The sequence below is a fragment of the Coenobita brevimanus genome, chromosome 90 (genome assembly GCF_032717465.1).
Source record: "Coenobita brevimanus isolate Jiangsu-jjx chromosome 90, ASM3271746v2, whole genome shotgun sequence".
In the NCBI taxonomy this organism is placed as follows: domain Eukaryota; kingdom Metazoa; phylum Arthropoda; class Malacostraca; order Decapoda; family Coenobitidae; genus Coenobita; species Coenobita brevimanus.
The window spans coordinates 24,446,414-24,471,255 of record NC_137043.1 but is presented as its reverse complement, the minus strand read 5'-3'; positions in this window follow the sequence as shown (position 1 = coordinate 24,471,255).

The window sequence follows — 24,842 nt, the reverse complement described above, 5'->3', positions numbered from 1 at the left end:
TTTGGTGCTGGAGAGGGGCCCTTCACGAGGTGGTACCGATACGACCAGGCGAAGGAACTGCCCGGCTATGCAAACGTTCCTCAATGCCCTTCCTCTTCCCCAAAAGGACTGAGGTCGCAGTATATATATTAACCCTTTTTTTGCAGACTACATCATATCTGTTTTTAATGCTATCTGCCTATATTCCTTTTACTCTAACATGGCCTAACACTGCAATCTCTGCGTCCTGGGTGTTGAGTTATAACAACAGAGTACCAGTAGAATAGGATGTTGGTCACCTAAAAGTTCTATGGTAAAGATGAAGAGCCATAGTACTGTCATATTCTGCCATTATGCTACGTGGCAAAAGCTGCAGAAGGACCGAAATCTGAGCCAAGTTGAGGTGAAACGAATGTAGCTGTTTATCTTGGGGGAGACGCCTCGTGGTGGCTGGGTTATCAGAAGACCTTATATCCCACCCCTCCGGTTCGAAAGTAAAATGTTATAGGAAAGAATTGAAGCAAAATGTAATATTTTTTACTGCATTTAATAATCTCCCAGAATATATGCATGGTGGGCGCAGCTTAACAACGCCTACAGACCTCACAAAGAACAGAACACTGATGCTTTGTCGTAAAATAAATAATATAAAAATAATATCTCGAAACTCCATCATAATTGTCCCTCCCACTAGAGAATAAAACCGTCTGCCTTTAGCCGGAATATAATAAATAATTCGTCCCATGAGGCTTATGAGCTCTGAGGGGCTGGCTAAGAGTAGTGCCATCGGAGAGGGAGGTTGATTTTCCCGATTCTGGGTGTACATTAAATATTTTTTTCCTCCCGAGTCCCAGCTGTCTTCGTAGGCTCGTTCCACACCTCGCCACACCTCATAGATGCTGATACCGTTGTTTTGACACTGAATGTACGCTCGGCCATCTGATCCAGGCTTGGTGCCATGATACTAAGGAGGGAATGTTATGACATTAAAAAAAAATCATTGTTCAGAACCGTTCCGTTCTCCAACCAGGGACGAATTAGTGTTTCTCTCTCTCTCTCTCTCTCTCTCTCTCTCTCTCTCTCTCTCTCTCTCTCTCAGCAGCCCACTACACCACATGACCTCCGCCACTCCCTGAGACGGCTTCCTTTTACTCACCTAATTGGCTGCGATATGCCAGCACTTGTATTCACGGTAACGTCCGACAAAGGCAGTTCAGGTGCGAAATTCACCAACAGATTTAGGATCAGCTGTCTCTCGTAACTATCATATGTTCTTGCAGGAAGGACAAGGAGAGTGTAGGATCTTGCCATGTCTCTTGGTCTTTATGTTTAGTTTTGTCCAGCTTATACAATGCGAAAATGATCATCATCTCTCATCTTTCATTTATTTTAATTGTTTATTTATATATTTTTTCAGGAACGACTGTATAGTATCTGTAACAGTCCATATTGGATCCCATGTAGGAACGGACTGTCTCCTCTGAAGGAGAATGATAGCCAGCAGTATCCCTTCCTCATGCTGGCGAAGTACTCGTATGAATGGAAAGGAGTGTCTGTAGGAAGAATGATGCATGTGAAAATGGAACTGTTGTACTGACTATGCTGTATGTACGAAAGTCTTTACATGCCATCGGCAAACTGACACGGTGCGAACATATGCAAGTATATGAAGGGCATAACACCAGCACCTCCTTCAAATATACGCCACGTTTTGGGTTCGAATCCTATACTCGAGGTACACCCATCGCAAAACGAGTACGCCACCGATCGAGCCACCACAGGTCCGCAGGCAGATGCAGAAATTTCCCCTGTTCCTTGGTCTTCGTGCAAGTCAGAATCTGAATGACGAAAGGAAATTAATCTTATGTATATTTGTGAGTCAGGATCCAGGACTTGCTTGCTGATGGCCCTGGCTTGTGTTGGTGCCCCTGGGGAGGAGAAAGGGGTCGTGGTGCCGACAAGACTCGTTCCTGGGTGGGGTCACACCAGGCCAGGGCACAAACCACCTTAGGAGAAACACCTGTTGTTCACTCTAGGCTTCTACTGTTTTCATTTTCGTTGTAGTCGCCAATGCCATCATTATCATTATCATCATTTTCACTGTCATCCTCATCATCGTCATCGTCCTTCCCCAGCATGTCATCACGATCATTATACTCTTCATTGCTATCGTCATCATCGTTATCGTCTTCGCATTTCTTCAATTTATCATCGTCATCGTCGTCGTCGTGCAGTTAATCATCATCATCATCATCATCATCATTATCCACCTGAAGTCGACCAGTCAACAAAGGCCCCTCCCAACCTTCCCCACAACTCACGGGACTGTGCCAATCTCTGCCATGGTACTCCTCTGTTCTTTTCTAATTTGTTCACCTCCCACTTGGCCTTTCCTGATAACACATTTCTTGGAATCCACACAGTTTGGCATTTGCCTCTCTCCACTTCTTTATTCCTTAATTCCACCTCCTCTCTCGCTTTCCATATCTTGGAGTAAGGTACTGTAGTTCGTCTTTTGCTGCACCTATTCCGTCTCATTTCCCACCTCCAATCTGGCCTTGTTCTGCTGCGTTTATTATTGTGTTTCTTTGGGCCCAGACAGTTAATCTCTTTCCACCATATTTTATCTTCTACCTGCATGCCCGGCCCTTCACTATTCCTTCTATAGCTTTCATGTTAATTCTGTCGTCGTCTCTCAATCTTCTCTCTTGCTTCTTCCTTCTACACTTTCCATTTCTTAGGGTCCAGTCCGTTAGTCTTTCGTTCAGTTTGTTCCGTCTCAGTTTCTCTACCTATAAAACTATCACGACTGTTCCTGCCGCTCATTTCACTTCTTGTCCAATCATCTGTCCACTTTAACTTGGCGTAATATCATCTCCCTATCTTGTACGTTGAGAATACAATGCTATAGAGAGTTTTTGTTCAAATGTGACAAAGATCCCTACCCCTTTTCAGTTCATATCCTGGCCAGGTGTAGTCAAGCAGGAGGGTCGATTTGACTGGTAACCTGTGAGACTCCTTCCTACGCTGCTACTAAGATAATCAAATTTCATGTAGAGTATTTAAATTGTGGGAGTGGCCCAGTCCCATCAGGGGAAAACAAACCGATTATAGTCACGAAGAAGTGCTGTGGGAAAGATGTAGAGCTGTGGTATTGTCTTTTTCTGCTACTGAACTACGGGAAATAACCTACAAAGTTACGAAAATCTCGGTAAAGATGAGGAGGACGAACTGCTGTAGACTTTGGCTTTACCTTTTATCCTATCTTCCAGCCCGTTTATTTCAGTGTGTGTGTGTGTGTGTGTGTGTGTGTGTGTGTGTGTGTGTGTGTGTGTGTGTGTGTGTGTGTGTGTGAACAGCGTAACTCAATTTTGATTTCATTTTATCCAACTTGTAGAAATGTTGAAGGTCAGCCAAGGCGTGTTCCCATTGTTTTTGAGAATAATACGTCAACGATCAAGGTCATATAGAATGAAATAAATACGTAAAGTTTTGATCCGATATTGACCAGACTTAGTGCAGGGACTGAGGTAGTGACAGAACAAAAGGAATCGATTTGAGAACAATTCGTCAAAGGTCAAGGTCACAGGGCAGTGTTAAATTTCTTCCGTGTGTGTCTGTGTTAACAAACTAACTAAAATTATTAGGATCAGACTTAGTAGATGGGTTGACGGTCAGCCAAAGGATACATAAGACTACATGTGCAGTGCAGATAAAAGGGTTGTCCTACTATTTTTTTTTTTTTTAGAAATGTAGGCCGAAGGTCAAGGTCACATGACAAGGACAACTTGAGCATTTTAAAAAACCGATTTAGGTAAAACTTAGTAGAAATGTTCAGGGCAATACAAGAATGGAGCACTCCGACTTTGAAAACAGACAAAGGTCCAGGTCACAGGTCAGTGTCAAATGTTCGTTCCTCTAGCTCAAACAGTTTTGAATAGGTTAAGACCGAACTCGGTGGAGGGATTTTTTATTTTTTTTTTTTGTCAACAAAGGATGAAGGAATTTTATTTTTAGAACAATAGGGCAGATGTCAAGGTCGTAGGACATTGTTCAATTCAAAGAGTTTTAATCTGATTTGGGCCAATCTTGGTGGACGACCTGGGGGTCGGGCAAAAATAAAGTTACTCGATTTTGATAATAATCGGACAAAGGTCAATGTTACGAGGCTAAGTATAATGTTCGGCCCTTAGACAAACTGCAGGAGGGAAGTGTTGCACTCCGTGAATGCCCCTTCTTGTTCCTTTGTCATTTCATAGTACCCTTCACTTAACCTGATCTCGCCCACGCTACACCCGTCCTAACATTATCAGCAGTCTCTAAACCCTTTGCTACCTGCAGACGGATTTATTCAGTATTGAAAAGGACCTATCATATTGAAGGGGTTAATTGACGGCTTTATCTAACCTCTCCAGTTCGAAAAAAAAAATAAATAAATAAAAATAAAACCCACTCTCCAAAAGAAATTAAAATCGTCGGCCAGCAGCAAGACCAGTATGTTAAAGACTGTCCTCTCCGCCTCAACGTGAACCTTTAACCTGCACAGTCTGATGACCTCCACTGCATTCTCAAGCTACCGTAGGACGATTTTATTCAATACAGGAGAGCATCCGAGGAGTGAAGGGGTTAATGGAGGCTATATTTAACTTCTCCAGTTTAAACACTTTATTCCAGGCTCAGTAAAATAATCAGTAGATAACATGATTCAAGAAAATAACACGAGCTGAAAAGGTTAAACATAAATACATAACTCAAAAATGCGTGGCCAGAACTGCCCCATGTAAGAGTGAGATTATGCCAGTGACTCAGAACCCCCTGAACAGCGTCGGGTTGATTAGTGATGCTGTACTTGTAAACTGAGAGCAACTTTGAAAGAGGTCATGAACTTTGACTGATGTGATGTTACGTAACTATGAAGGATTGCGATCAACTTTTTCGCTTTAGTTTAGAGCCAAATAATAATACACTCTTGACATATTCCTCCCTCCCCCCCCTCCCAAAGAAAAAGAGGAGTGTCAGTGTTTGCTTGGGATGTATATGAACACCTATTTCTATTGCTCACTTAGTAGAATAAACTCGTCTGGTGTTTGGTGGAACAGAATACTGGAATAGCCTACTTTGCCGGCCATCTTTCTTTGTCAGGAAAACTCGAGGATTCTGTTCTAGATACCAGTTATTTTATTAAGCTGAAAATGAGACACAGGAGCCTAACAGATTTAATTCCTTTAGCACTTTTAGCACAGTAATCTATACTTTGCGAAGGTGCAGGAGAGGGACGCCTTCATGTGGTGGCACCGATATGACCGAGCGGTGGAGCTGCCTGGTTATACAAACACCTCAATCCCCTATCCCCTGAAAGGAAGATGATGGCCTGCGGAAGAAGGCAGTATCACCCAGCAGTCCACCGGGTTCACGTTCATATAAGCCTGGGGTTGCATCTGCTATCACTTCTATATATGTTTTGCCAACGTACACCGCTGTACTGCATCTCACACGTCGTCCAGCTCAAGGTTATGACATTTAATCTTTTTCCAGTCCCATGGCGTATTCCTTATTTCATTTTTATCACCCTCAGGCGATTTTTATTTAGCTTGGGAGAGACTTTTCGACATGGGGTTAGGTGTGGCTTTCTCTGACCACAGAATTACTAAAGGTTTTCCCTGTGATGAATAAAACCGTCTAGAGGCAGTAAGAATACATCAGTACATACATTAAGGGGTTAATACTATACTACTACTACCACCACCACCACCACCACTACTACTGAAACTGCTACTACTACTTCAACTACTACTAATCATCATCATTATCATCATCCAGACTTTCTTTCCGAGCCCAATGCGTAGGTCCAGAGAGCCAGTAAAGGCTTGATAGAAGGATATACTGACCCAACTTTGCCCAAATGAATGAGCCACACACCCAGTCACGCACCATTCAAGCCCCCGAAATCCTGGCTCCACCTAAATATAACAATAATAATAATAATAATAATAATAAAAATAGTGTTCCGAGGGCCCACGGATCACATACGTCTCATGACTCGTAAAACCCTGCATGCACGAGTATAGGAAATGATAAATGTACGAGTATGAGAGTTGGCCATAATTATTTTCACACATACATATCCTTGTTTCGTGGTGGATCGAGATAAATCCATTGTTCTGAAGACCACCTAAACTTCTATTTCTGCTGCCAATATCCGTGTTGTGTGGACCTGAGTTTAAGGGGAAGTTAGGAGCCAAAACTAGTGGGACCTTGAGGAAAACCTAAGCAGAAAAAAAATCGAGGTGAAACAGCCGAGTGGGAACGCGACGTAAAGGAAATATGAGGCTGACCATTTTTAACTAGATCGCAAATGTGTCAGATGTGGAGTAAAATAACGCGTGTGAGTGGGTTTCAGGGAGTTATGGCCGAATCCAAATATCGTGGGACCGTGGGTGAAATCAACGCCAACCCGAGAGAAATGGGCGAGTTGAAAGGGCAGCCCGACGAAATAGATGGTAAATGAGTCGTAAAAGTGATGTGTGTAAGCGAAATTTGAATTTAAGCGAAGTCATTACCCAAACTAAACCGAATTTACTGAACTTTGGAAAAAAAAAAAATGTGTCGAGGCGAAAGAGCAGCCTGAGAGCTCTGTGAAAGTTAAAAATGTGTGACTTGGCGTGAAAGTGACGTGTGTGAGTGGGTTTGAACAAAGTTATGAACCAAACAAAATCTCATGGGACCAGAGTATGTAGCCCACACCATGAAGGAAGAACTGCAAACAACCACCACTTCTCCCCCCCACGGAGATGGAGATCCACACATAAACGTACGAAGAAGCTGGGAGGACTAGGAAAATGTCTTTTCAGAGGAAAACTGATTTTCCAGGCAGATCTTTGTAATGGTGGACTGGTACCTTTAGAAGGAATTATGGTTAAAGCTGTTCAGATCCTCGCACTATTAAGACGGTATACGCTTAGTGTGTAAGGGTAAATTGATTTGTTTTCGGTTTGTTCTGAAACATTCATCACTCACTATCAGTTTTCATGTGAATACAAATGTCAGTGTAAGACTCTGAACATTTAAATTTATTATGCATTAATTATTTTTTATGTACAGGGTAGCTCATACACATAACGCTCCTCTTCCAGTCCGTCGGGCTCTTACTAACGTGTTGTACGGATGGCTTAGCGTAATCAGTGTCTGTCCTGCATCATTCATTTATTCCCTGCCCTAATTGCCACACCCATTACCTCTCCAACAGAGACAGCCTTCCCCGCAACACAGCCATCGTCATGTGAGTTTTAGTGTGGCGCTATTTACGGACCGCCTTACATATACATTCGTGTACTGTGCATAATTAATACGAATTATATGAAGATTAGAGAAACCTGAAATTTTCAGGCTAAAGTCCTCCCCTATCCCAAGTCAAAAGTGAAATTGCAATGTCTTCCACACGCTTATGGAGAATACCTATTTAAACCAAACGATCAATTTTTAAGACAGTACGTCCTTGGGTTTCTATCATGGCTAACAAGTGATTCCTAAATATCTCACCGAAAGAAAAAAAAAAATACTCTATACATATCATTCGCAGATGGATAACTAATCAACGTAACGTAACCTGTCTGGTTGCTGAAGTGACAGTGGTCTTCCATGTAGATTTCGATTGTAAACAGTTAATATCCTACGAGAAATAAAATTAAGCTACTGCAAAAGCTTATTTTATATTTATTTATCTATCTATCTATCTATATCTGTATATCTACATCTATCTGTCTATCTATCTATCTGTGTGTGTGTGTGTGTGTGTGTGTGTGTGTGTGTGTGTGTTGGACGAATCCACTGCACAGTATAAAGCTGGGAAATTCATGAATATTATGTCCTACAAATTTTCCAAGAAAACCATGAAGTTAAATAAATACACTTCCAGAAAAATAACGTGGTCCGTACTTAGGAGGGAGGGAGGGAGGTGGTGTACACGTGCACGGGAACCCTCATAGGCTGCATCCACTTTCACCCAGCTTCAAGGCACTATAACTTCATCACAGGTGAGTTATTGCACTGATGCCAACTTACGCAGAAAGGGACAATCATAGAGTTGTTTGAGTGGATGATATATGAAGTACATACCTATACACAGGTGCTACATTGCATTGTTTGATATTCCAATTTATCACCACAACCATTTCTTTACGTTACCACAAAGCGATTTAAGCTGTGTTGTCATCAGTGTCAGATGCTTACCTCTTAAGTACGGTGACGTCTTAATATTTGTTTATTCTTGCTAAATCCAGACGATTCTGCCAACTTGGGATAAACCATTTGTAGTAATTGGATAAGAAACGGTCTGCATTAACTACTTCTCAACCCAGTTTCTCTTCTAAAATTGAGGAAAATAATCTGCAAGTATCAAGAAAAAAAAAAAAAAAAAGCCAAGGACTGAAAGGGTAAAGTGAAATGAGGGAGTAGGAGACATAACTCCTCCGTCCTCTACTTTTGGATAAACCTAAGCACTGACCTGCGACAACACGGTCTTCTACCCGCCACCACTGCCAGGCTGCATCAGATGCCTCCTTGTACCTTCAATTTCTCAGCGACTCTAGGAACATAGACACGAAAAGTAATGGTCACAAAACCGTATATAGCCCGCATAATTAAGCAAGACACGGAGGCACCTCTCACTCAAACAGGAAAACATGCACTGACTGTTTTGCCACGGCCCAAGCTACCACGATACCTCACGTCCACACAGGACACAGTTGACGGATCGTAATTTTGGCGTGGAGACTTGAATCATCTAGCGTTTGTATCTAACTAAGGCGTTCTTATAGGAAATTTAACCGTACAGCATAACAAAGTATGTTTCATCGGTAGCCTATGTAGGTAGAGTTCAGTCGCGTGTATGGAATGTCTGCCATTTACTGTATAGTGCAGAATATAATTGGTTGGCATAGTGTGGACCGGTGGTGATGATACCGGCACGGGATTGGCCAATTTACAGCATGTCGGATGTGGAAATAAACCAGTAAGGAAAATGTGCTAGGAAGCTGCATAAACCGAAGAGAATAAAGGCTTAAATGTAAAGAATAAACTGGAATAGAAAAGGTGCAGGGAAATCTAAGCCAAGAAAGATTTGTTATTTTAGCTCATTCATGTCACACTCATGAAGATGTACAGCCGGGGAAAGTTGCGCCTTATACACCTGCTTGCCGGTTAGGACCTTTATGCGTGAGACAACCACTATAGTCACGGCGCACAACTCTGAGGTTGCCATTATCGTACCCTGGCGACTTACCTTTCAACAGTGCATCCGATTCCGTATCATATTAGACACGGATCATATTATTATTATTATACATGAATATATTATATACGAATACTATTATACACGAACATATTTTACACGGATCAGAAGAGCATCATATGATACACAAAATCGGACGCACAGTTAACGGGTTGGTTGCGAGCGCACGATAATGTCAACCTCAGAGTCGCGCGCCGCGACTATAGTGAAGCAGTAGCCAGACACTCAAATGTCTGGTACCTGTGGGAGAAGGGGAGGTTAAGGGAGGAGGAAGACTGGGGGAGCTGATGGTTCCTACTCCTCCCTCTTCCATCCCCATGCTTCTCACACAGTTACCAGATAGATGAATGTTGGCTACTGCTTCGCTACCACTTGTCTCACATTTACAGTACTATCTCGAAGTGGTGGGGGAGTGTATAATGCAGAAATTTCCTCGGCTGTACAACAAAAAATGAATCACGGAGGAAGAGGACTTACCACATCTAAAACTATGAAAAATTTTGCATCTCAGCTGCGGCATTCCCGAACTCGAAATGTTGCTGTAAATCGAGATGGATTTTGGGAAGTTTTCGAGCTCGTGAGTTGGCGGTAGAGTGGATTGGTATGAATTATATTAGCATTCGTGGGTTTGGAGAGGTTATGAAGATAATGTGGGATTAGCAGTAGCAGCAGTAACAACGGAAGTTATAGTGGTAGTTTCAACCCCAAGCTCATATGAATGTGAACCTAGTGGGCTGCAGGCTGAAGGTACCCTTCTCCTGCAGTCCACCATCCTCCTTTTCTGGGGTAGGGAGGGAACCGAGGGACGTTTGTATGACCAGGCAGCGGAGCCATTCAGCCATATCGGTGTCACCACGTGAAAGCTTCCTTCTCCTGCACCTAATGTGGGATTGAAAGGTTTAAGTATTTCTCCTCTAATTTATTTCAGTATCATTTAGTTTTCTTGAGAGAGGTGGGGTACAGATGGTAAAGGGTGGTTCGATTCTCAGCCTCTTCACTCCTCCCGAATATAGCCAGTCTGTTTTCATCTGACGGAGCTGGACTACTCTAACAACTTGAAAAATGAATTGTAGTTGTATGGATTTCTGAAAGACCTTGTTTTAAGGCAGGAGTTAGTCTCCTTAGTTACTAGTCATATCACCCCTCCTATATGATTATTTGGTCATCAGCTTTGGTTACAGACCTCCTCCTGGTGAAAAGAAACCAACTATATTGGTCTCCTGTGACATGCAGCTGGAAATCAAGAGCCAGCATTCTTTCTTGCCCATGCTCAGGGATCCCGAATGTTAATCAGGAAAAGAAACCTTTTTTTTATTTTATTTTATTGCCAACCTGGATGAGCTTTGGCTATACTCTTTTTATTAACTTGGCTTAAAACTGACATCTTTTCATCTCTAATGCCGAGATGCAAAAAAAAAAGATGAATGTGAGAATATGGTACAAGTCACGAAGGAGTGCTATGGAAAGCGTATAGGGCTGTACTTGTTATGCTGGGTGTTTTTAGTCTAACCTCTCGTCCTAAGAACACCAGCGACTGAGCGGGGTCCTCTTTCCGGACCGGAAGTAAAGCACCCACAAAGGAACAGGACATAAAAACCAGGCAGTACACCTTAATACATCTATTGTCTTAATTCCTACACCGTTACAATATAAAACAGAGAGGTATTGGATATGCTGTGGACAGGGACACAGAGTTAGCCTTTAACACCAAGGTTTACAGTTACATTTAAGACACAGTATTCTTCATTTACACTTAGATAATAAATTACAGTATCGTGATACCCGTATTTCGTTTATAGGCAGAATTGGTATTATATATACTGAGTCCGATGCACTAGGGGTGGACAGGGCCAAGAGTTAGTGGGGTGAATATTACTATAAATGGATAGGGTGCAGGTCGCGACACTTGACGGAGTCAATTAGTCACGATGACACATACTCACAGGCTTTTGATTCTCCCGCGCACCCTGGGCTTGGCCCACGATTTCTATAAGTTCTTTTGTCTGGGATTTAGGACATTTCCTATTCTGCCGGGTATCGGGCCTTAGTAGGTTATTGGTAACTTTGTCACTTGTATTGTTCTGGCCCTCACTTTGTCACTGGTCACTGTTGTATTCCCGATTCGACTGTTCACGACACAAGAGGCGTTAATGTCACTATTTACCCATAGTTCCTAGGCATAATCTGCTACGGTGTCCGGGCGTGAGGGGTAGGCCATACGGGGAGCCTTCCTGCAGGGGGCAATAAACTGCCCGCAGGGGAGTCACTGCCCGGGTCTCGGTCGTCGGTGGAGTGCAGGGAGGCCCTCCTGTCTGGGGGCCTCGACCTGGGAGGAGGCCCTCGTACTGTAGCCTCGTCGGTGGGGTGCAGGGAGACCCTCCGGTCTATGGGCCTCAACCTGAGAGGTGGCCCTCGGGACTAGGGCCAAACAGCTGTAGGAGGCGGGCCTGTCGCCTCTGGCTCCGGGGAGAGAGAGAGCCTGGGTTGCCCGGGCCTGGGGGCTGCTGGTCGGGCCTGGGGGTCCTGAGGCTGCGGACGTCTGTAGGGGGAGGCGCCGACAGGGGTGAGCTGCGGCACCGTCTCCGTCGGGTGTCCGGCAGGGGCAGGGATCTCCCAGGGGTAGGTGGTATGGCCTGGATCGGGCCATGCCACCACTCTGGCAGCACCTCCGGGGAAACACTCCTGGAAGGGGACAAAGGGCGTCCCACGCAGCTGAGAGGAAAAGGATCGGCCGTGCAAGTGACTTCCTGCGTCGGGAGGGCCTTCGGAACCACGAATGAAGGGCGTACAGTGGCCGCTCCTTCCCTGTCACGTACAGTGGCTGTGAGCGCAGATTCGTGACTCCTAGGGCCCGCAGCTGAAGGGCGTACAGTGGCCGCTCCTTCCCCTGCACGTACAGTGGCCGTGCTGCTCCCGAAGGAGGAGAAGGGTACACAGAGTCCGCGCCCTCTCCGGTATGTACAAAGGCTGTAGCCGTGGGTCTATCTACCCTGGTACGTACAGCGGCCGTAGCCGTGGGCCTATCTGCCCTTTGGGAAGCAACTGAAGGGCGTACAGTGGCCACTCCTTCCCCGTCACGTACAGTGGCCGTGAACGCGGTGTTGCTTCCATAGGAGGGAAAGGCAGGAGAGGGGTGCACAGAGGCCGCGCCCTCTCTGGTACGTACAGAGGCCGTAGCCGTGGGTCTATCTACCCTGGTACGTACTTTGGCCATAGCCGTGAGCTTGCCTACCCTTAGGGAAGCAACTGAAGGGCGTACAGTGGCCGCTCCTTCCCCGTCACGTACAGTGGCCGTGAACGCGGTGTTGCCCCCGTAGGGGAGAAAAGCAGGAGGGGGGTGCACAGAGGCCGCGCCCTCTCTGGTACGTACTTCGGCCGTAGCTGTGGGTCTATCTACCCTGGTACGTACTTCGGCCGTAGCCGTGAGCCTGCTTGCCCTTTGGAAAGCAACTGAAGGGCGTACAGTGGCCACTCCTTCCCCGTCACGTACAGTGGCCGTGAATGCGGTGTTGCTCCCATAGGAGAGAAAGACGGGAGAGGGGTGCACAGAGGCTGCGCCCTCTCCGGTACGTACTTCGGCCGTAGCTGTGGGTCTATCTACCCTGGTACGTACTTCGGCCGTAGCCGTGAGCCTGCCCGCCCTTTGGGAGGTAACTGAAGGGCGTACAGTGGCCACTCCTTCCCTGTCACGTACAGTGGCCGTGAACGCGGTGTCACCTGGGACTGACTCTAGTTCAGTCCCACACCGATTCTGGTGAAGGCTGCCCCGCTTGCAGGGTCGTTGTCTCTTCCTGCTTACTTGGTGTTGGGGACAGTTGCGGGGAAGAGGGACTCAGGACAGGAGTGTCCCGGTGACCCTCTTGTTCCGGGTCAATAACCCCGCCGTGGTGTCCTCCTGGGGTGGCGGTGTGGTAGTGGCTTGGTGGTGGGGTGGGGGGTCCGGCGGCGGCGGGTATTTTAGTACTTTTGTCTTTTTCCGTCACAGAATTAAGTGAAATAAACAACAAGAAGATATATAAAAATCTGAGCCAAGGCGAAAGAACTGTGCTGGCAGGTAATGTGCCAACTTTATTCCTTCAGATTTTCATGTACACATTCGTGTGTTACATACTTTTCTACTTCCCATAACTCATTTCAAACGTGTATGGTTTTACATGTCCACTGACTGCACATGACTAGAACGTTCACAAATCAGCCAAAATATCTGTGCATTTCACACTAGCAGACTGAGCCGTCCTCGCAACACTCAAGAATTGGAAGGAGTAATAATTATATGAACCAGCCTTTATATCATCTAATGTTACCTATTTCCATTACTCATTGTGTTTATACCAATATTATTTTTAAAAATACTACACTCTGTTCACTTTAAATATGCGTAAAATTACAGTGTCCCTCTTGAATGCCGAGTTATAACAAAAGTTTAATACTAGAATATTGTGCTTGTCAGGATGAAGTGCTAGGGAGATGATTAGAGCCGCAGTATTGCTTTAATCCACTATTGAGCTGCAGGAAATAAATTGCAAAAGGACGAAAATCGCCTATAGTTACTTCATTTCTAGCTAAATAGAGATTTTTGTCCTTCTGCAGGTTTTTTCATGTAGTTCAGTAGGAGTAAAAGACAATGTTATGTCTGTCCCTTCCATAGCGCATCTTCGTGACTAGCGTCATATTTCAGAAATAATTTCGTTTTAAAACCTGGTATTCAAAATAATGAGATCGTAATGTATGCCTGGTTATTGAGGTGAATGAATAATACAGTCACCCACTAGAGTATAGTATAGATCTTTTCCACGTGACGTTACGAGTCATGTGACTTTTGTTTACGGCGGCACATTGGACGGCAAATTGTCGGACGTCTACAGAGAGAAAATTGCAGAATCCACAATGGTATCCCACTGTTGTGCCTTCGGCTGTAAATGGGGTACACTTCTACCGGTCTAGCCAGTGAGGAAAGGCGACAGGCAGCCGACGGCCTACTCCCGCCTCTGTAGCATTTCATATCAGGTAAGCCGATGATTTGTGGGTAGATACGGGCACATTAACCATTCTTAGCAGTTGCAGGTGTCATGGGATATCCTAATTATGTTAATGTCACTGAGCACATGACCCACATGACCATGTGTGTGCGTGGGAAAAAAAGGGGGTAGGGTCCATGTCACAGGCCTTGTTATCATTCCAGAGTTTCACTTAAACAAAGTCGAACACAGCAGTGATGGTCAAGAATGTTAGATGCGTAAGTAAAACCGATTAAATTATGTTACAGGTTAGGTCATACTTAAGTTTGGTAAGGAGGTTAGGTTAGCTTAGGTTACGTTAAAGCTTATATTTTTATTTTTTCAATGTTTTTCAATGTGATTCATTTGAAACTGATATTTGTGTCATGGTGCATCATTTTAACAATAGTGAAGTACAGAACTTTGTTCAACACTTCAGTATAATACTGTTATATAGCACTGTGAGCCTGTGTGCATAACATTGTTTCAAATACAATTGAAGCATAATTACTAGTACTACTATGTATAATTTTCTATTCTACATAGAAATGAATGTTGCTTCACAGAAAGCAAACTCTCCATACATGCTCCAATCAAATATACAATTTTCACTTAGTACAAAAATACTTTTAATTACAAATGAGAGGATAAATAATTTACTTAAATCAACAGCCCCCTATATTTACCTTTTACCAGGTTTGTAGCAACTAAGATTCTTTTGTTAATGTATAAAGTAAAATTATTAAAACTAAATTGTTGAAGTCTTTTAGTTTTATGTCGTGGTACTCATCAGCATGAAATAAATAACCTTAATTTAAATTTGTGCCAATGTTATGTTTCACTTGTAAAAATTAACTTCAACAGTTATATTGACAGTTTTGGAATATACTATCAGTTATGCATTTTATGCAAAACTAAACACACAGTATATAGCCTGTGTGTATTTATCTAGGCCTGTAATTACTGAAATTTCCAAAATAAGTAAATTTTAGGGTAAATTTCCAGAATTACACCCAACTCACCTTGAAGCTTAAAATTTTCATTTTTTATTGTTTTATAGTGTGATTAATTTGAATATGTTATTCATTTGTCGGAAATTACTTTATTTTTTTATTTTTTATACCAAACCAAGCTAACCCAACCAACCTAACCTAACCTAACCTAACTTAGGACCTAACTTGAAGATTAAGAGATATAACTGCAGTAGGAGGTAACAGCTCCCACAGGAATGTGACCAATGTACCCTGCCAAATAAAGCCCATGCAGGCCCATTCTAGACAGCTCTCAACAGAAGTGTGATTACAAGAATGGCAAATTTTGCATGCAGCCCATACCTGTCATACGCTTATCTAGCCAATGCTTGAAACTTTCTAAATAGGGGGCAGCAACTAGGGTACAACACTGGGAAACCTATTCCATTCATAAACTACTCGATTTCCAGTCAGTGTATATAATCCTTCCCCCCTTGACCCCTCGTCAATAATTTGTTGATTACCAGCACGATTTACATGTACCGTGTGTCAGTTCCAGCTATCTATATGCACATATACAATATGGCATGTCAGTTTACCTTGAAGGATGCCCCAACTTTGACGGGGTGTTTACCAAACAGTCATAGAGAGCGCCATATCTGAGATCTGGTTTCGGTCCCCAATCCTTGAAACTGGTGAATTCTCCCTAGATATGGTGTAAGGATCCTGCCCCAAACAATTTATCTTCTTCCTGTACAGATCTTGGTGGCGTACATTCAGATTTCTGCACATATCTGACAGTTTCATCTCTGACAGCCCTGTCTGGGTAGCCATTACTGCGAGGAGTTTGCCGTCCATTATGGAGTGGTAAACAAAACCACATTATTTCTGTGACGTCACTGGAAAAGGTCAACTATATATGGGTAATGTGCTGTAGAAGGACGCTTTCACGTGGTCTTGCCGGTATGACCAGACGGTTCCACTGCCTAATTTAAAAGAATGTCCATCAACTCCCTCTCCCTGGAAAAGGAGGAGAGTAGAATGCTGGATGGCAGGAGAAGGGCAACTCATAGGCGTAAGAACAACTGTGACGTTGGGGGTGCACAAGGCAGGGGGATGGCGAGCGAATCGAGCCCAAACGGCTGGGGGTTCGGGGAGACGCTGTGAACCTCCCCCTCCCCTCCCCCAAGGAAATACTGGTATTTGAAAATTTACCAATTTCAGGGACGTTTTGAGGCCTTATGCACGGGGTATTAGAGCATATTCTAAGTTCAAATAAGTAAAAAAAAAAAAAAAGTTAAGCTTTTGTCATACATAAGGTAGAACATAAAGGGATAGAGCTCTTGTTCATGTGGGGTTAGCTACCCCCTTTGACCCCCCCCCCCTGGCTATGCCAATAGCCATAAGTACATAATGAAATTACTTATATTAGTGATTTACACTAATGTGTCCCTTTGGTGTAAATCACTGTACATCCTATGGATTATGGTCAAATATGTTACTGTACAGCTTTCTAAAGAACAACCAGAAAAGCATGTTAGCGAGAATGATAGCATGAGATGTTTGGAAAATATCAAAACTAAATGAGAGGAAATTGTCATGACTGCAATATTGTTGGCTTTTCCATAAAGAATAACTAAATGTACTGCATTTACTTTGCAAATTAAGAAATAAACTGAATATTCAGTAAAGTATACAAATGATGAAAAAATTATTACAAATCAGTTCACTTAAAGCTTCCAAGATACTGTCTCCTATTGTCATTTGCCATTGCAAACAGTTGTGCAAATGCCTTTTAAGTTAAGCTGATCTGTAAGCTCATTATAAATATGCATCATCATAACACTGTTTAGTCTCTCTTGGGTTACAGTGAACCTCAAGTACGTTTTCAGCCTTTTGAGAACTGAAAAGGTTCTCTGCAGTGACAGTTGGTATTGGAATTGTACAGTACAAACAGAGCATGGCATGCACTTCACTGAACATTGTCTTAGGCACTGGTGAGGAGTTAAACACTTCACATAAAGTGCAAATGCTGGAAACTTCCCTGATGGCAATACCATCTGGATTACTGGACTTGATAAGGTCTGGGTAATTCTTTTATGAATGTTATGTACTGGCTGTAGTTGCTGTTATAAGAAGTTTTAAACACTGTGACAATGTAATTTTTGTGCGAAAATATTGGACGGGCCCAAGCATACATCCCCCCCCCCCTGCAATATCATTGGGTGCATGGGCCTGTGCCCCCCACCCCCTGGGTTCCTACGCAACTTCAACTACAGCCTGCAGTCCACCGGGTTCATGCAAGTCTGACGTCACAGCAACAAACAAATTACAATAAAATATTTTTCAGGATTCAACGAACAGTGAACATTCAATTACTGACAGCCAAAGAGACAGGGGAGTACTTACAATCTTCATATTAACTCGCCGTAAAATTGCCATCTCCATTCTCAGTGCTGAGATTCGTGACGTGGAATAAAATTGTTATACAGCGTATTCTGAGTCCCGACTTCTCGGGTTCAGGTTCTTTGTTCTCGACCGAGACAGTCACAGACAATGAAGTCCAAACACAGCTGGTCAAAGGCACACTTATATATTAACAATAGACAACTTCACACACCCGTGATCAAAACTGTGGGACATATAATAATCAGATAATCTCAGAAGGCTAGCCCTTAACAATAAATATCTCCACCTGGTTCAGCGAGTTTGACCTTTACACAGTATTCTACCTTTCCTTACATATGATAATTTCCAGCGTCATACATATGGTTCACACAATACACGAGGTGCGACAGTCAAGTATATCTCAATATGTCCAAACGCGTGACATAGACGACAGTATATACTCAAGTCCTTATATATATATTGGCGTAATATAAACGGCCTCCTGTGCTAGTTATATGCATCCGCGTGACAGACGATATCCTAGCTATCCTTATGCTACGTGTGCGTTACATAGGACGAGAGAATATAGCATTCACGATCTATCCGCGCGTGGGGTCAGAGGGAGGGGAGGGGGGAGTGGTGATGTATACCTTACGAATCAGGAAGTTGGGAGTATACCTCATACATCACTTTCTATTCACTTCATATGGCCAAAGGAAAATGCGGGGGAGGGGTGCGGCACTGATGTTGTCTGTCCGTATGTAACACTGGGGGGGGGGAATAGTCACACTTGGGGGCGGCCCGTGGCCTAGCACCACGCACTCCGCACATGACCTTATTGGTAGGGAGTTCACTCTTCCACACGGGGAGGTAACACTGGGGGGGAGACACTGGGGCGAGGGGGCGGGTCCACTGCGGTAGGGGCCTCCCAGACACTAGGGGACAAACAACCTCAGAGTCTTTTACTCACGGAACAGGCGGAGAGGAGTGCTTGGGTCACGGGCGGCAGGAGGCCCTGCGCCAGGAACCGCAGGTGGCGGCCGGGCGTTAGGGGTGGGCCGTCCGGAGTGTATTCCTGGGGTAGGTCGCCTGTGGGGTCGCCACGAGTCCCGTAGGAGTTGGTGGATGGTGTGGTGGGCGGCTCTCTTTCTGTAGAGGCCCTGGGTGATGCAGGGCTCTCTGGACTAGGGCCGAAGAGGGCCAGGAGGCACGCCACACGGGGCTGGACTTTAGTCGTCATTGGGGTACTGGGAGCGGACCTGGGGAGGCCCGGGCCTAGGGCCAGCTGTGGGGAGGGCAGCGCCCTGGCTGAGCTGCCATCTCGTCCGACAGGGGCGGCCGTCAGGGAGAAACTGCGGCCACCTGTTCTGGGGGGAGGTCCAGCTACTGCAGCAGGCATCGGGGGAGGGCCGCTGACTCTGGGGTCTGCGGTCTCGTCTGCGGGAGGATGCTGTCAGGACTGGACTGCAGTCTTTTGTCCTGGCGGAGTCCGTCAGCACCTGGAGACGACGGGGCTGCAGGGACAGGACACCTGCCCTCGGGGACGTCACGCCCGATCTGGTATCTGATGGGGTTCCTGTAAGGGAGCAGAAACCACTCTCTCGAGGAGAGAGGCAGGGAGAGGGGCGCCTCGCTCTGCCACAGGAGGGGTGTGTAGAGGAAGAGGCAACTTCCTCTGTAGGAGCCTGGGGACTTGTGGAGAGAGTGGCCGGGGGCCGGCTCTCCTACCTGGTGGGTCTTCGAGACCCTGCCGAAACTCCAGTCCGGGGTATGCGGGGGAGGGCCGGGGGACATTCCCTCCATCATGCAGCCCCGTTGGGCACTGCCTGTACTCCTACAAGGGACAGGGGTGCATGAGGAGTCGGGAGTGGCTCCTCTAGGCAGTACAGACCCTGGCTGCAGGGAGAAGGCACCTGACGGGCACTCCCAGCTATCGCCACAGCTCCGACGGAGACTGCACTCCAGCTGCAGGGTCTGGGACACCTGTCCCAGAGACAGCACTCGGGGACGGCAACGCTTCATCCCGCGTGGTACCTCAGACAGAGGGTACCCCAGGGCTCGCCTTCCTCCTTGGGAGTGCCGGTGAAGGTCGTCTGGTAGACGTGCCGGCTCCCGAAGGTGGTTGGCAGAGGGTGTCTAACCGACGGTCCTTCCACCCACAGTATACCCGACGGGTACTACTGTGCCACTGCTCCCTTAGGGGAATAGCAACCCTTGAGGCTCCTCCTGTGTCCTCTGCTAAATAGGAGGCCAATCCAGGGGACTCGGCGTCCGAGGTTTGCCTGGGATCTTGCCACTGCAAGTCTCACCCCGACTCTGGCGAGTGTTCCCTCCGCTGAAGTGTAGTGTACTTTTACTGTACACTGCCCGGTGGTCTGGCTGTGGGTAGAGGGGCGTCGGGTCACGGGGGAGATACGTTGTTTATGTCCGGAAGGCTCGGCAGGTGAAAAGAGCCACCCCGTCATCTCCTTGAGGGGTTGGGGTCACCTCCCAGTACCCTCCTCCTAGGGTGGTGGTGTCTGGCTCGCTCTGCCGAGCCGGTATTTCAAAAATCATCGGTGGTCGTAGTCGGACAGTTCGAAAGCTACTGCAGAAGAGGTGGTAATGTCAGCCCTTACCTTGTGATGTGATGATTTCGGTCGATGAACTTACCTACTACTACTACGACTACTGTTTCCAACATCTCACTAACCTGCGTCACTGTATCTTATAGATCTTGCCCGCCCGGCCTTACGATCAATGCTTTGTCGTTAGTAAGATGTATTTTTGCAACAAGGAAAGAGAGTGTAGTCTTCCTACGTCTTGCTCTTACCCCCAGACAAGTCCTGTGTTTCGAGAGGAGGAGATCGTGTTTGTGAATTCCGGCCAAATTATTTACCTGTAGTAAACTGTTATACCACAATGATCATCTTAGTTTTCTTTTTTTGTTCTTGTTTGTTATCAGCCGTTTAGCTGGAGCGCTGAGTGTTAGCAAAGACTACAATAATTTTCATTTCGTCAGTAAAATGTGCAACGGTACCTTTCGGATGAGAAGTTTCATTTGTTTTATAACAGAGTATTTTTGTTTACGTGTTATTCACCGCTTAATGTTAATATGAGAGTTGGAGGCTAGCAGAGACAGTGCAGTAATTAATTTTCATTGCACGAATAAAAATGTTACGAGTAAATTACGTATTTCATTTATTCATAAGCTTACTCTAAAAATTTAGTTCTCTCTTCAAAATTATTAACAGAAAACGATATTTTAAGAGTAACATTACGATAATAATGAAACCAAACGAAATGTTAGAAACGAAGGACGTCAAGAAAGTATGAGAGGATGATAGGAAAGCTTACAAAGGGTTGAAAGATAAAAATGGCAGCATGCAGGCAGATGCTGACTTCTCCTGCAATGCAAGATTATGTTTCTGGAGGATAGGAAAGGATTTGAAGGATATTGTACCAGACAGCGGAGCCGGTCAATCAATGTGAAGGCGTCCCACTCCAGAACAATTTCATTACAGTACCAGGGTACTTGGACCTCATTCTGCCACACGAACCTTATTTATTAGTATAGTATATATGGTATATAAAAACATTAGAAGTTCAAAAGTTCAATAATACATTGGGCACCAGTAACTCCCGGACCCAGACCCAGTACCAGCCGGGCAGCCGCAGGGTGTGGGTGTGTGCGCAATGCCCTCACGCAGCCGACGCCGTAAACATAGAGGACCTCGTCGTTCTTCTTTGGGGGCGCGGTAGCACAGTGGTAGCGCGCTGAGCTTGTGATCGGGAGGTCGCAAGTTCGAGCCTCGCCCGGGCTACCGTCGCCGGGAGGGGTAGCGCCCTCCTGTAACCCAGCGGGGCTTTATGGCCTTAGTTGCCTATCGGAGAATTCATTTTTTTTTTTCTCGTCCTTCTTACCACACCTATAATCTTGTGGGTCAGGGTGGCGCCAGTGATAGCCTCACGACCTCGGAGAGTGATGGGGAAGAACAGGAACACCCACAAGGACGAGAAACGACCATGGCCGACAGTACCAGTGTGACGGAGCAGGCGGCAGCATGTGACATCCACCTACGTTTGGAAGAGGATATCGTGTCAGCTGATGACCATACAATGGTATGTGGTGAACTGGAGCAAGGTTGTGACACCAGAGTGAAGCTGAATTTCGCTTCGGATTGTGAGCTCTCTCTCGCCAAAAGCCAGGTGGATTGTTTCTGAGGCAAAACTGTCTCCTGAATTTGAGGTTCTTTTCAAGGAAGGTAAGACACGTCCGTATATGTTGGTGAGAAGTGGACATGCCGTGGATTATTATTGCCCACCTTTAGAGGGCGGAGCGATAATGTTTCTTGTGTGTGTGTGTGTGTTCTTACCTACTGTAATTGTATCTTTACAGGAATGAGTCAAGCTTTTACTGTCCTGTGTCTTAAACTATATTTATCGTACATATCCTTAAAATTGTGAATTGTTTTGGCACACACTATTTCATTGGGTAGTGCATTCCACTGATCAATTGCTCTATTTGGGAAACTAAATTTCCTTACGTCTTTATCACCTCTCCATATGCAGTTTTTTGCAGTGACCTCTTGCTGATGCTTCCCCATTGGTTAAGTAATCATTTATGTCTATTTTCTGCTTACCTGATATGCATTTATATAGCATAAACATGTCACCTCTTTTCCTTCTCTCCTGTAGTGTTGGTAGATTCAGTTTATTTAGTCTTTCTTCGTAGCTTAGTTCCCTTAAGCTTGGTACCCATCTTGTAGCGGCCCGTTGAACTTTTTCAATCTTGTCTATGTGTTTTTTGAGATGACTCCAGACTACTGATGCATACTCCAGGGTTGGTCTGATGAATGATGTTATTCGCTTTCTTAGCATGTTTTCATTTATGTATGTGAATGCTATTGTCATATTTGCAAGCAGTGTATACATGTTCCGTACCTTCTCACCGATGTGGTGATTATCAATCACACCTACAGTAGGTGTGATTGATAATCACACCTACTGTAGGTCCTTCTCTCTTTCTGATGTGTGTAGGGTTTTATTTCCTAACGTATAATCCCAATCAGGTCTTTTTCCACTTTTACCAAACTTGATTACATGACTCTTGTCCACATTGAATTCCTATGAAGTTTATTTAATTCTTCTTGTAGCTCTTTACAAGAGTCTGTTAATAACTCTCCTTTGCATTTTTGCATCATCTGCAAACATATTTAGATTGCTTTCATTTCCAGTGTTACTGTCTGTATCATTTATATACACTAAAAACATGGTTGGTGCCAGCACTGAGCCCTGTGGTACTCCTCTAGTCACTTCTTTCCATGATGAGTAATTTCCCCTTAGTACTGTTCTCATTTCTCTTCTTACGAGAAAATCTTGCATCCAACAATACAGTTTGCCTCGAATTCTTCCTCGATGGTACAGTTTCCATAAAAGTCTTTGGTGTGGTACTGTGTCAAATGCTTTCTTGAAATCTAAATAGATACTGTCCACCCATCCTTCACTTTCCTGTAATGTGTCTGTTACTCAGTCATAGTAGCTCAACAGATTAGTAACACATGATTTTCCTCTTCTGAAACCAAACTGTCTTTCTGTTATCATATTGTGTTCTAGAGAATTTACCCAAGCTTTTCATATAAGCTTTTCTAATACCTTGCTTACAACACTGGTCAGTGATACTGGTCGGTAGTTGAGTGGATTTTGTCTATTCCCTTTCTTGAATAAGGGAACAGTGTTTGCTTTCTTCCAAATATCAGGTAATTTACCTTGACTCAAGGATTTCTTGAAAATTAAAAATAATGGGTTACTTAACTCCCTTGCACATTCACGTATTACCCAACATGAAATTTCAAGACCATTTGCTTTTCCTTTGTCTAATTTACTTATCTCCTTCTTTATTACTTGTTCTGATGTTTGTATATCTGGTAGTATGTGTGGGCATGCATGTTCTACATAATCCCTCTCAAAAATTTTTTCCTCTGTAAAAACTGATTGGAATTTCTTGTTTAGTGCTTCACAAATATCCTTCTCTTGTGTATAGGTGATTCCCTCGTCCGTAATGTATTGTATTTTTATCTTTTACTTTGGTTTTGCTTCTGATGTAGCTGTAAAATAGCTTCGGTTGATCACTACTTTTATTTATGATATCCTCCTCAAACTGTTTTTGGGCTTCCCTCCTTATTCTTGTATAATCGTTTCTTGCCTGTTTGTAATTATTATATGCCCTTTCACTATTGTGTCTTGTGTATCAATTCCACAACAAATCTCTTTTTTCTTTACATTTTTTACATTCTGTATTGAATCATTTATTTATTTTCTTTTCTGCTTCATTGTGCCGTGGGATGTACTTATGGACTCCTATTTCATAAAGTTCACAGAATTTTTTATATATAGCATTTAAATCTTGTCCTCTAAGCTTCTTTCCCCAATCATTTTCTAAGAAGTACTTCTTTAGGTCATGATAGTTTCCCTTTTTATAGTTTAGGCTCTTTCTGTAACTTTCATTGCTGTTAACTATGTCATATGCTATCCTGAAGTTGCAATTTAGTACTGCATGGTCGCTTTTGCCGAATGGAGGGTGGTATATTAAATTGTCAATATCATTTTCTTTCCTAGTAAAAATGAGATCTAGCATTGAGGCTACATCAGTCCTCTTTTTCTGGTGCTTTCCCTTACATGTTGCGTTAGGAAAAACTCTTGCATGAGATCCAGGAGCTTTTGGTCCCAACAGCTTGGCTTTAGAGTACTCCAATTTATATTTGTATTAAAATCTCCAGTTTGTATAATTCTTTCTGAGTTCTCTTCCATTTTATGTAGTAATGCTCTGAAACTCTGAATTGTATTCTCTGCCAGGCCCTCATATTCGTCTCTTTCCCTTGTGTTTGATCTGGGTGGCATGTACAAATTGGCTACAATTACTTTCCCTTCAAATGTATTGATCTCTACTGCAATCAGTTCTACTTGTGAGGGTATATCTAATTCTATTTCTTTGACTTTTAGATTTTTCTTAGTTAATATTATAATTCCTCCTCCCTTTTTTAAGTTCCTATCTCTTCTCCATATATTATATTCCTCTAAGTTTAGGAAGTCATTTGATATCCTTGGTGTTAATTTTGTTTCAGTTAGGCAAATTATATGTGGTTCATTTTCTCTGATATAATCATTCATCTCTAATAATTTAGATACCATTCCATCCATCATTCATTCATTGCCAGACGCCATGTATCCCAAACGGGG